Source organism: Pithys albifrons, chromosome 18 (genome assembly GCF_047495875.1).
Source record: "Pithys albifrons albifrons isolate INPA30051 chromosome 18, PitAlb_v1, whole genome shotgun sequence".
Taxonomy (NCBI): Eukaryota; Metazoa; Chordata; class Aves; order Passeriformes; family Thamnophilidae; genus Pithys; species Pithys albifrons.
Genome location: NC_092475.1, coordinates 14,618,943 through 14,631,046, shown reverse-complemented (window position 1 = coordinate 14,631,046; position 12,104 = coordinate 14,618,943). Strand labels below are relative to the sequence as shown.

At 51.7% G+C, this 12,104-nt stretch overlaps 1 protein-coding gene across 6 annotated transcripts in view; it reads right to left on the bottom strand.

Moving 5' to 3' along the window:
• The window catches only part of DLGAP4 (DLG associated protein 4), a 152,532-nt gene that overhangs the window by 70,327 nt on the left and 70,101 nt on the right, over positions 1-12,104 (bottom strand). For 5 of the 6 annotated variants that reach the window (XM_071573095.1, XM_071573099.1, XM_071573100.1 and 2 more), the window contains one exon: positions 3,710-3,803. The gene's annotated coding sequence lies outside the window, so the exon portion shown is untranslated. Of the gene's footprint in view, positions 1-3,709; positions 3,807-12,104 lie in introns of all 6 variants that reach the window. The other variant, XM_071573096.1, reaches the window with a different exon arrangement.

Below are 12,104 nucleotides of genomic sequence, written 5' to 3'. Positions count from 1 at the left end.
CCACCTGCAGAGCTGCCTTCAGCTCTGGGGCCTCAACATCAGAAGGACGTGGAACTGTTGGAGTGAGTCCAGAGGAGCTCACAGAGATGCTCCAGAGCTGGAGCCCCTCTGCTCTAGAGCCAGGCTGGGAGAGCTGAGGGTGTTCACCTGGAGAAGAGGAAGCTCCGGGGAGACATGAGAGCCCCTTCCAGTCCCTAAAGGGGCTCCAGGAAAGCTGGAGAAGGACTTTAAACAAGGGTTTGGAGTGACAGGACAAGGAGGAAAGGCTTCCCACTGCCAGAGGGTGGGGTTAGATGGGATATTGGGAAGAAATATCACAATGTGAGAGTGGTGAAGTCCTGGCACAGGCTGCCCAGAAAAGCTGTGGCTGCCTCATCCCTGGAAGTGTCCAAGGGCAGATTGGACAGGGCTTGGAGCAACCTGGTCTAGTGGAAGGTGTCCCTGCCCATGGCAGGGGGCTGGAACGAGATGGTTTCTAAGGTCCCTTCCAACCCAAACTGTTTGATAATTCCCTGGATCTCTGATTCTATGCACTCCTGTGGCAGGGCTGGCCATGAAGGACCAGGGGCCATTTGGGTGTTCCTCAGGAGAGACAGGCAGAAGCGTCAGGAGAAGCAGCAGCCTGTAAAATGGGACTGCTCAGGGCACACGTCCTCCAGAAGACATCCCTGACTAATGGGGTTACAGGCACCCTTTGGAGTCAGCTAGTCCTGCCCTCTGCCAATCAGCTCTTTCAGGGCTCCACATACCACAATCCCCCCATCCAAGCTGGCTGCAAACACAGAGGTGGCTTTTATATATAGAAACCACCAGCATGCTAATAACTGGCTGGAGAAGGAATAGAGGATTTGCAACCTGTAGGAGAGAAATGCCTCCCCTCACCCTGCTGCAAGAAGCTTAAAAGATTGTATCCTGAGGTGTAGGTGACGTGGGTCTGCCCACATGCATGCAGTGAAACATTCCCTGAATTAGCAGGAACACTTGATGTGGCATCGGCAAGGGGGGCCGCCGGCTGCCAGAGCCCTGCATTAATGATGATTCAGAATTCAGAATCTAATCGAGGGGGATAAAAATATCCAGCTTCTGCTTAGAACAATTCATTACACAACAGACCTTCCTCCAGCCTCCTCCTGCCACTCACTGCTCCCTGGGATGTTTGCCACTGCTGCCTGGGGAGCTCTGTCCCGGGGCAGTGAGAATACCAGGGCTGAGCAGCAGCACGGCCCATCCCGGGATGCAGCCAGAGGCTCCTGAGGAGGAGTTAATGTCATGTGGATGTTCCCACTGTGACAGTATCACAGAACCAGGCACTCTTGGCACAGCAATGGAGGGGAGACAGTGGCTTCCAGCAAGCCATGTGTCACACCTATTAGCGATCCCTTCTTGGGAGATGGGGAATTGCTTTAGAGGACTAGTCTGCCCATTTCCTGAAGGTGTCCCAGGGGCTCACCCACCCCATCCTCAATTCCCTGCCAGGCAGCTCTCACCAGGTGGAGCAAACCCCACTGTTGGCTGTGTTGGCACATGAGCTTGATGGAGTGTGTGGCACTGATCGCTCAGCACTGCTGTGTCCCAGTGGAAGGATCTCCTCACATCTCACCTCACTTGTGAGTAAATGGCTTGTGCCTTTTGAATGTGGGATCTGCTCACAGCTCCTGAGGCTTCACAGTTTCTGAATATTATCCTATTGCCCCCCACACCTACAGTCTCCTGCTTGCTCCTCAGGCCAAGGGGTATCTCTGCTGGGACTGCCCACTGGTGCACACTGAGATGACAAGGAGGGATGGGATCTGACTGGCACCATCCCAAAACAGATCAAGAATAATTTATCTTCCTTAAATGCCCTAAATACCTTCCCCTCCCGCCCCCCCCCCTTTTTTTTTAATTTTGGTATCAATACAACCAAAGGTTGTGAAAGTCAAAGGTGTATGAAAGAGCTTTTTGACTTCTGGTGTTGTCTAAGCTGGAGGAGCAGATGAACTCCTGAGAGAAACAGAGAACTTCTTTCCATGGTGATGTCACTTGTAATATAATCAACTCTTGATGGAGCAAAACCCCAGAAACTGCAATCTATTTGTCTGTCTGTAAATAGAAGTTTCTCAAAGTTCTCCATGACATGGGATCTGCTCTGAAGCAAGAAATGCAAAGCATTAAGTAGGTCAAATGAGATAAATGAGACAGATAAGAAAGGGAGTTTTCTGGAAGAGAGCAGGAGAGCTGATGAGGTGGATGGAATGGATGGGCCAGGGCAGCAAACCTGTGTTGTCTGTGAAGTCCACCTGCAGCCTTTGCTCCCTTATGGGGCACTGAGGGCACGTGCTGGTGACCACAAGGGGCACATTCATGCTCATGTGGAAAAGCAGCTAATGAGAACGCTGGGGACCAAACCCAACCTGTTCTGGTCAGTGCTGTTCAAGGTGGCTGGAGGGGGTGGGGGAATGTTTGCAAAGACCCCTGCTGGAGCAAACACGGGATGCAAAGCTCTTACCACAGCTACCCTTGACCTTGTCTGTGCCATGACTCCCAGGGAGTCCACATTTGGACAGAAAACTTGTGACACAGAGGAAGGCAGAGGCTGCTTGGCCTTTTGTGCTACCACCCTGCCTGAGCCCCATCTTAATCTTCCTGCCTCACTGTGCTGCCAGAGCAAGCAGCAGTCCTAGGACTGGCGGCACCAAGGACCACACTGAGAAGGAGAAGGTCCAGTCTGGAGAAGGGGAGGCTGAGGTCAGACCTTATAAGGGTCTGCAGCTTCCTCGTGAGGGGAAGCACAGGGGCAGCACCAATCTCTGCTCTCTGTGACCAGTGACAGGATCCAAGGGCATGGCTGGAGCTGTGTCAGAGGAGGGTTAGGCTGGATTTTAGGAAAGGGTTCTTCCCCCAGAGCATGGCTGGGCACTGAACAGGCTCCTCAGGGCAGAGGTATCAGCCCCAAGGCTGCCAGAGCTCAGAGCATTTGGACAACGCTCTCAGGGACAGGGTGGAATTGTTGGGGTGTCCTGCACAGGGCCACGAGTTGGATGACCCTTGTGGGTCCCTTCCCACTCAGGATATTCCATGATTCTATGATTCTGTATCTCCTTGCCCTTGATGTTTGTGGCAGAGTAGTTACAGGATGCTCCAAATGACAAGGGCTGTCACTGCTGCATCACCAGGTCTCTGCTGCTATGCAAGGATGTTGCTTTGCTCCAGAACAGATGTTCCCAATGCCTAAATGTCCAGATGAAGCTAGGCAGGGTCCTCCCTGCATTTGTGATGCAGGATGGAGATGCTCTTTGGCAACGGATTTTCTCAGTGTCTTAAGCAAAGCAGATCCTGTTGCCTGAGGATCCTGGGGTAAAGAGGAGCAGGAGGGAAAAGCCAGCAGCTCCCTCTGCCATTCCTACAGAGCACAGCCTGGGACCATCCACAGCCTCCGGCGTGCTTGGAGCTCGGGAACACTTCCTTTGTCTCAAAGTGGGTCAGCGCGGAGGCGTGACGTTACTATGGCAATCGGGATGAGATTTCATAACTTTATTTTGTGAGGGGGGTGTTGCAGGATTCGCTACTGGATGGATGGAGAGTTGTCACTGAACCACCCTCCCAGCTCCCCTTCCCCAGTCTCCTCCTCCCTCCTGTTCCGCTGCCCTTGTCCACAAGCACACTGCTGGGTCTGTCCCCCCCATCCCTGTTTCTGTAGTCCCAAAGTCACCCCTGGGCCATACTGTACCTCTCACAGCTGGCTGGGCTGGAGGACTAGGCCAGATTCAGCATCCTTTGCACCGTGTGTCCCTCTGGGCTCCAGGGCTGTCTCTCATGAAGACCTGCTGGGCAGAGAGAAAAGGGAAAATGTCCTCAGGTCACAGAGATCAGAGAGGCGTCTTCCTGATGACTATCCCAGGCCACAATCACGATCCTGTAAACACAGGACAGCTCTGCCTGACACTGAGGTTGTGCTGGTTCAGTCCCAGCAAAAGCACAGGGCAAATGGGAGACAGCACCCTATGTGAGGAAGCAGAGGCAATGCCCATGGGAGCAGGGGAAGATGTGGAAGTGGGTCCCATGTCCCTCTGTGGGTCACGTGGACTGATAGGATGGACTGGAAATTAGCCAAGTGGGGAGGAGAACATTGAAAATGCTCCTTGTCTGGGCTCAGGGCTGGGGTGAGCTCTTCTATGGGAAAGTGCTCTTTCCTGCACTTGTCCTTGTTTATTTGTCATGAAATAACCCCCTAAGGACCCCCTTTGTAGTCTGTGGCCATGCCAGGAGCCCACTGCCCTGGGCAGGGGGGATCCTGAGACCCTCTGTGCATCATCCTCAGGGCTGTCCCCTTTAAGCTGAACCCTGGGAGAGAGAGAGACTGGAGAGGCAGGAAGGACAATCTGGGGTATGAACACCTGCCTGGGGTGGCAGATGGCAGCCTTTGGTGTTCCCTTCAGTGTGTCCCAGCTACAAACCTGCCAAAACCTGCATCTGACTTTCACCTACAAATGCTGCTCACTGAACCCCTGCTTGAGCAGCTCACACTGGAAACCCTGGAAACCTCTCCCATCTGGTCACTAGGTGCTACTGTGCTGCAGCTAAAGCCTTGGGCTGCTTTCTTCCCTGCCATTCGCCATCAGCCACATTGCAAACAACGGAAAAAATACTCTCTGTAGGAAAAGTCACGTAAATAAATGTAGCAAAACCCCCCAATGATTCTTAATGTCCTTAAAATCCTACGTGCCACACAGTGAACACAGCCTGAGTTACTTAATCAGTGAGGTTAAATAGTATTTGGGATTTACATCCACAAATATTCAAGGTTGGCTTGTGTGCACACACAGCCTTTCTATCCCACACTGTGAGGTTCTGGGGCAAACTGTGGAACTCAGCCTCTTGCTTCTGGGAAGCAAGAGATGGGAATGGCATGGAACTCAAAAGAGCAGTCAGCCTTCCCAGGACAGCTTTTTCATTCCTAATTGAACAGAGGAGGCCATCTGGGTTTGAGAAGGCCTGCCTAGAGCTCAAGGGGGGATTAGAATAGGTGAACCTGTTTCTGGGCTGAGAGGATGGATGCACAGCTGAGACAAGGATATGAACCATGGCAATTTTTCTAGAAAAGCTGGATCTGACTGCTGGGCTTGACTGCCTCTCTGATTATGCAGAAGATTACCAAACTGGTGCCCTAGTGCCAGAGATGAGACAGTAGCTCTTTGTACTCTGAACAGGGAGATGGGCACTGCAGTGCCCATGAGACCCCGCTCTGTCACCTGCCACCACCCAGCAACAGGGGTTTTATCTCTAGGTTAACTTATTCCAGGAGGCATTACAGACATCCCATTTATGCCTGGGTTATGGCAGAGACACCATGTTTCCTTCAAACATGCTCAACAGCCCTCCTTAGAATGTGTCCCAAGGAAGCAAAGACTAGATAGATGGATTGCTACAGCGCAAGTACAGAATAAGAGGACTTTGTGTCCACTCATAGGCTCTCATGGTGCATATCCCAAGAGACAGAAGAATTGAAAGCCTGGGAAGATCAGAAGACCACCCTCCTAAATCTGTTACAAAGCCTCATCACCTTCCCACTAGCTCCATACCCCTTGAACCCCAACACTCTAGAGAGAATGGTTAAAGGAAAGGCACATGCCCTGGGACAGCCAAGCAGGAGGCAAGGCAGTCACATCTGTCCCCAGAGCTCATCTGTCTTCTACCTCAAAACACCTGTTTCTTGTGTTTCCTGCTGCTGGGTCTGGGCTGTGAAAGCAGAGACAGACACTAATTCAGAAAGTGCAGCTCATGTGCCTCCTCCTAATAACCTGGAGGCCTCTGTTGTGGAGCCATCAGGTCTTGAAGGCAAGGAACAGCTCCCCACCCCAAACCCAGACATTCCTGAGCTCAGGGATGTCAGAGTGGTGGCAGATTGCTGCCAACAGCCCACTGCTCCCAGCACTGTGTGGATGCAGCACTGTGTGACTGTGACAGTACTAGGTGTGACAAGTCCAGGTCCCACAGACAGCCATCAACAGTCACTGCACTGACACCACCCAGTCCATTTATAGCTGTCTCTGCGGGAAAAGTGAATTCCAGCTACTAGTGAGCTGTGTTAGGTTTGAGCCAGTGATGTAGACGTGTAGAGCCTGTGAAAGCCACCAGCACAGCCAGTATCCATGGCAGGTGCTGCCTCGAGCCACCCAGAGTATTAGCACCACCAATTGCTGTCACCTGCTATCACTGTCTTGCCCTAATGCTGTGATGGAGGGTAGCACTATGTTCTTGCACTGAGAAAGTGGCACTATAATTGCTTTTAATTAATATCAGCATCAGTGCCCCAAGGAAATGCAAATGAATAATCGTGCCACCAGCAGAACTATGTTACATTACTGACCAGACATCCACCTCCATCATCCCTCTTTCTCCCTCCATCATCCCTCTTCCATTCTCAGAGGGGAATGCTCAAGGCTGCTGTGTGATGGGGTGGGATTGAAGACAATGTATGGAAGGACATGGCAATTGCTGTAAGCTCAGACAAGCAGAATGCAGAGCAAGGGAATGGTGGAGAGCAGAGGGCAAGCTGTGGTCACTGAGTTTCCAGGCAGTGAAGGCACAGGATGATGGAGGAAGCAGCCAAGAATCCATCCAGCATTGTGTGGCCACTCCCATGCTGTTGTTTGCTCACGGTTTTTCTGCTGATGAACTGATGGCCCCTCCCCATGTGATTCAAGACAGTTTTGGTGAACTGGGGTCTCAGATACTCTGCAGCAAAGCCTCACTGGAGAATCAGCTCATGATTATTGTCCCTCTGAGCCTTGGTCGAGGAGAGGAGGGCCACAGCCTGCCCTGCTGTAGCCTGTGGGATTCTGCTGGACTTGAGGTGTGGCTGGAGAGGACCTTGAAGTGACTAATTTGGCATTCCTGATTCTTGCTATGACCACCTCAGAGATGGCCGCAGCTCAGTGATGCAAAGTGAAGGATCCAGTTGCCTGCTGGGTCTTCCAGAGGAAGTCACCAAGGTTTCAGCCATAACTGAGCAGTGGGAAGGATGACCTGCTCGCACAATAGCATAACGAGAAGCACGGGGTGATCCTTCCCCTCCAGCCACTCCAGGGTCATGCTGGTGTGGCCACAATCAGAGCAGAGCAAACATGGTCGGTGTTCCTGGGAAGGTGCAGGTGGTGCTGGGATCTAATTTTAGTGAAAGTACCATGAAATGTTACAGGCTCAAAAAGCAGCATTTTGGAGGGCTCTGTGTGGGAAGGAGGGTCCCTCCCTGGCTGTGCCCTCACCTCCTGCTGCTTTCTGCTTCTCTTCTAGGCTTGGAAGAGCCTCTGCAAACTGCCCATGGCTGCTGCAGTAAACCTGAGAAGAGGTGAAGTCCTCGTGTCAGGGAACAAGCAAAGTGACTTGGCAGCCAGCCCGATGTTGGATCCAGAGCTCTGGTACAGGAAAAGGCTTTGAGTCCCCATGGAGGTCCCTCGAGCAAGGCAGGGATGTCGCAGGGACAGGGGGTGAGCAGGTCTGGCTCAGGGGAACTGAAAAAATGGGTGAAGAGGAGAGCACAGCCCTCCATGCAGATGCCCAGTGATGGCCAGGGCTACTGAATGCAGTGCTCCTCTCTCCTACTATCAGCCACTTCTGCCATCATCCCTAGCCCGAGTTCCCTCTAACATTTAGATTTACAGACTCTAAGATCAGGTATAGACATTGCAAACCATTCTGAAACAGGCCATAGCATCACTGTGTGCAAATCCAGCAACAGAACTAATGAAAAATAAACATGTGTGCTCTTCCACCTCTAACCTCCTCACCATTTCTCTGGATAAAACAAATGCATTTAGCTCATTTGGGCCTCCCAGAAAGAATCAGACTTTGTATGAAGGATGTCTGGGGGATGAGCTGGGACCATCGCTGCCTCACATCGAGGAAAGGGCAAGAGGATGCTGTGAAGAGAGTGGAGAGCACAGGTGAGATACGGCTTGCATAAGTGAAGAGATTTGTAGGCAGGATTAAGATTCTTCAGAGGAAGCATGAAAGGAAAAATACATCTGTGAAAACACCAGAGGGAACAATTGAGCAAAGGTGGGAAGAGTGGAAAGTCCTGCTGAGCTGTGAGGAAGGCGGTCCAACTCTCAGAGCCCAGAAGGTTCTCGGACAGATGCCTTGACAGCAGAGTCGTTGTCTGGGCCATGGGTGCAGGGAAATAAGGTTTGCAGCACATGGCAGGGCTGTGCCTCTTCTTGCTCTCTGGCAGGAAGGTGCCCTGAACACAAGGACAACGTGCACTTATCCTAACTAAGACTTATGGAAGCTGGAGTCAGCAAGAGGCTGAGTCAAAAGATTCACCCTCATGACTCCCAGAAGTGTAGAATGACCCCAATTCTACATCACTGTCAACTAAGAGGAACTTCAGGGACAGAGTGGGCACTTGACAGTGATGCTTCTTTAATTCTATACACAGGGGAAACTGGCCAGACCTCCTGGGCAGAAGCCTTGGAGATTTCTCCTAAAGTAGAAAGACTTTAGAGAGAATGAATTTGAGTGACTGAAATGTTTCACTGGAAAGAAGTATCACCCTCCCTTCTGATAAGATCTTATATTAAATTTGGTTAAATCAATGTACTAAATAAACACACAGACAATGAGGGTCTGTTTTCCCTGACTGATTCAGATTACATTATCAGAAAAAGTTTTTCACTGAAAAAGTGGTCAGGCATGGGAATAAGTTTCCCAGGGAGGTGGTAGAGTCACCATCTCTGGAAGTGTTCAAGAGGTGTCTTGATGTGGCACTTGGGGACGTGGTTTAGGGGTAATTATGGTGGTTCTGAGGTCATAGTGGGACTCAATGATATTGATGGTCTCTTCCAGCCTTGATGATTCTGTGTCTGAGATGGGAGTGTGGGCAGGCCAGCAGTGCTGGACCCCAGAGGAGGGGACTCAACTCCCCATGGGTACAGGTTACCAGTTCCTGGCAGGGGGTAGCAGCAAACAGCTCTGAGGTTCCCAGTGGTGGAATGGGGAAAGGAGCTGGGGCAGCAGAGCAGAGCCCCTCCATTCAGCAGTGAGATAACTGTGCCCACTGTGCTCTCTGTCAGGGGCGAGGGATGTTCCCACCCAGGGATCCCAGTGGGGTGGCACATCCCCTTCCCAGGGCTCATCAGGAGTGTCCATCAGGCTGGGCAGCCTGGAATTGCTGAGGAGGGATTCTGCACTAATGCCACACTCCATGGACAGGACGTCCCAGGCATGTGGAGGGCAATGAGAGGCAGGGCACCTCTGAGGCTCTTCTGGGGTAGGGACCCATGAGATGCTGATCATGATGTAAGACCTTCCTCTGAGTGCATGGGGATGTGGGACAGTCCCAGCAGAACATGAACGAGTGAAGGAGAAGGGCAAGTAGGAAGGACTGTGGAGCCTTCATCAGCATGACATCATGATGTTGAGAATACTACTGGTGCAGACAGCAAGGGACTTAAGAGAAGAAATTCTTTAAGTGCTTCCATGCCGATGCCAGGGAGCCTGGATAACACACCCTGCTCACACATGGACACAGATTTACCTCATTGTGGTACCAAAATCTGGCTGTGAGTGCTAAAACCAGCCAATGCTAAAATCAACAACTTTTGGGAAGAATGAGGGTGCAAAGGGACATCAGATGTCATGGCAGGCAAGGTCAGCATTTTGGCTCATACCCATCTGCCAAGCTCATAGATCTGTGTCCTTGCAGAGGAAGCAGGAGGTGAAAAATATATAGGGCCTGCACCAACCCACCAGCTCATCCCAGAGAGCCTGACAGACTGCTCTGCCAGCAGCTTTGTAACCACAGGAAAAAGAGGTTCCGTTGTTGTGAAGAACTTGAGAGACTTGTGCTGAGAACTGCATTCCAGTGTGACCCCAAGATGGACATGAGGAACGTGGTGGGTCACCAGCTGGACACATCTGTACAGAATGATGGTTAGAGTGAGACCCTGCCTTGGTCTAAAGGAAATAGCAGTAGGAGCAGGGCCTGTGTGTGGCACTGACAGTGTCTTACTAGAAAAGAGGGTCCATTTCTGTCAGCTTGGTATCTGGGAGGATGTTCATAAAATGATGGAACCATTAAAGTTGGAAAAGCCCTTTAAGACCATCAAGTTTAACCATTAACCCAGCACTGCCAAGCCCACCACTAAACCATGTCCACAAGTGCTACATCCACATGTTTTCTCAACACTTTCAGGGATGGTGACTCTACCACTGCCCTGGGCAGCCTGTTTCAATGCCTGACCGCCCTTTCTGCAAAGAAATTTTTCCTAATATCCATTCTAATATGAATGACTGTGGAAAAAGATGGAGGCACATTGACCCAAAGCCAAAGAAAGGATATTTCCACTCCTACAGCTGCACTTACCTTGTGCTCAGGGATACATGGACTTACATGGACTGGTTCATTCTCACTGTCTCTGCTGGCTCTTATTCTAACCCTTGGCTGATTAGCAAAGCCAGAGCACACAGGGCTGGATTGCAGAGGTGGGATAGCCAGCCAGAGCCAGAATGTGGCTGTGGAGTAAAGAGAAGGCCAGAGGTGCTGGCTCGCAGCTGCCTCCTGTGCTGCCCAGCCTGGCAGCCTGCAGCTCAGCACAATCTGTTCTTGCTGCTCTCCTCACTCAGGGGACCCAGGATTCTGCTCCTGCCTGGTGTTTGGAGCATGGTGGGCTGCAAAGTGCCATGTCCTGACCACACGGAGAACCAACCTGCTCTCTTGTGGCAGAACACCTGAAGGATCTCTCCATGCCACTGCTCCTTGCTCCCACTCCCTAACACTGCCTGTCTGCTCAGGCTGACAAGGGACAAAGTGTAATAACTCTCACTGAGACTGTGCACAACCTGACATGGCCATCTAAAATCTCAGCAAAAATTTCCTAAACCAGGTCTCTCACACCACCACTCATGTCAGAAAGACCCATGCTGGCATAGTCCTGCTAAGAAGCCCTTCGCCTTGCCCCTTCCCTGGCTCCAGGAACCCTCTGTGCTAGTGAGTGCTGCAAAGCTCCTGGCATGACACCTGGGATAACCTGCATCACCCACAGGATGCCATGGAGGCAGGAACATTTGGACCTCCCTGGAGCAGGTCCCTACTCTGTGCTGATCACAACTACATCTTGGCAAGGGATGAAAAGGATGAAACACATGGAGAAGCCATCTGTGGCAGACCCCGAGCAGAGCAGACCCCACTAAGTGGTGCTGACCTGTGTTGTGTTGCTGTGTTGCTCTGCTCTGCCTGCTGTCACACTGACTGTACCTGCCTTGCAGTGGATCAACTCATGGCAGCTCCTTGGGATGAGTGGGGCTGATGGCTGTGGGGCTGGGCTGGTGGCCACAGGGTTGTGCTGATGGCCACAGGATTGGGCTGGTGGTCACAGGGTTGGGCTGGTGTCTACAGGGCTGTGCTGGAGGAGAGGCCCTGCCATGCCAGTTGGGCTGCTCCACGCTCCTGTCGTGGCTGAGCAGCCGTGTCACCACGATGGAGTGGAGGATGCTGGTGCTGCGATAGCATGGAGAGCTCTGCAGGTGCTGCCTTTAATGAATACTAATTCCCTTCCAGTCCTTTAATCAGTCACTTTTAATTAGTGTGCCAATTGTTTTTCCTTAGCAAACAGCTCTTTCAAGAAGGGTTTTTGCTGCATCTGCTGAGTTGGGAAAACACTGTTCTCTGATGGGGCTGTGTGTTAGTTGTTCAGCAGGAGGCTCCTCCTGTGGAGGCTGTAGGACTGGGCACACGTGTGGAGCACAGCACAGGTCCTGCTTGTCCTTGGCCCACACCCAGCAGTGAAGACCCCTGGTGCTGAGATGGAGGCATTCCTGCAGGTGCCTCAGGCTGGTGGCACCCTGGACATTGCATTTTCCAGATGACCCAAAGACTGGCCTTCCCCTCTTGTAGGCAGGGACATCCTTCCTACCCACATCCCTTTCAGCCTTTTTAACTTCTCCTTTGAAACTTCCTTAGCCTTATGATTCTGATATCTCAGAGCAGTGAGTTTCACAGGTGAGTTTTGCCTGTGGAAAGGGATCCCATCTTGATCCCTTTCTGGATGCTTTGTCCCTGTATTAGGGAACAGTCACCAAAGCAACTATTCCCTGTGTTGGGGCAGGTTCAGCTTCTCAGATCC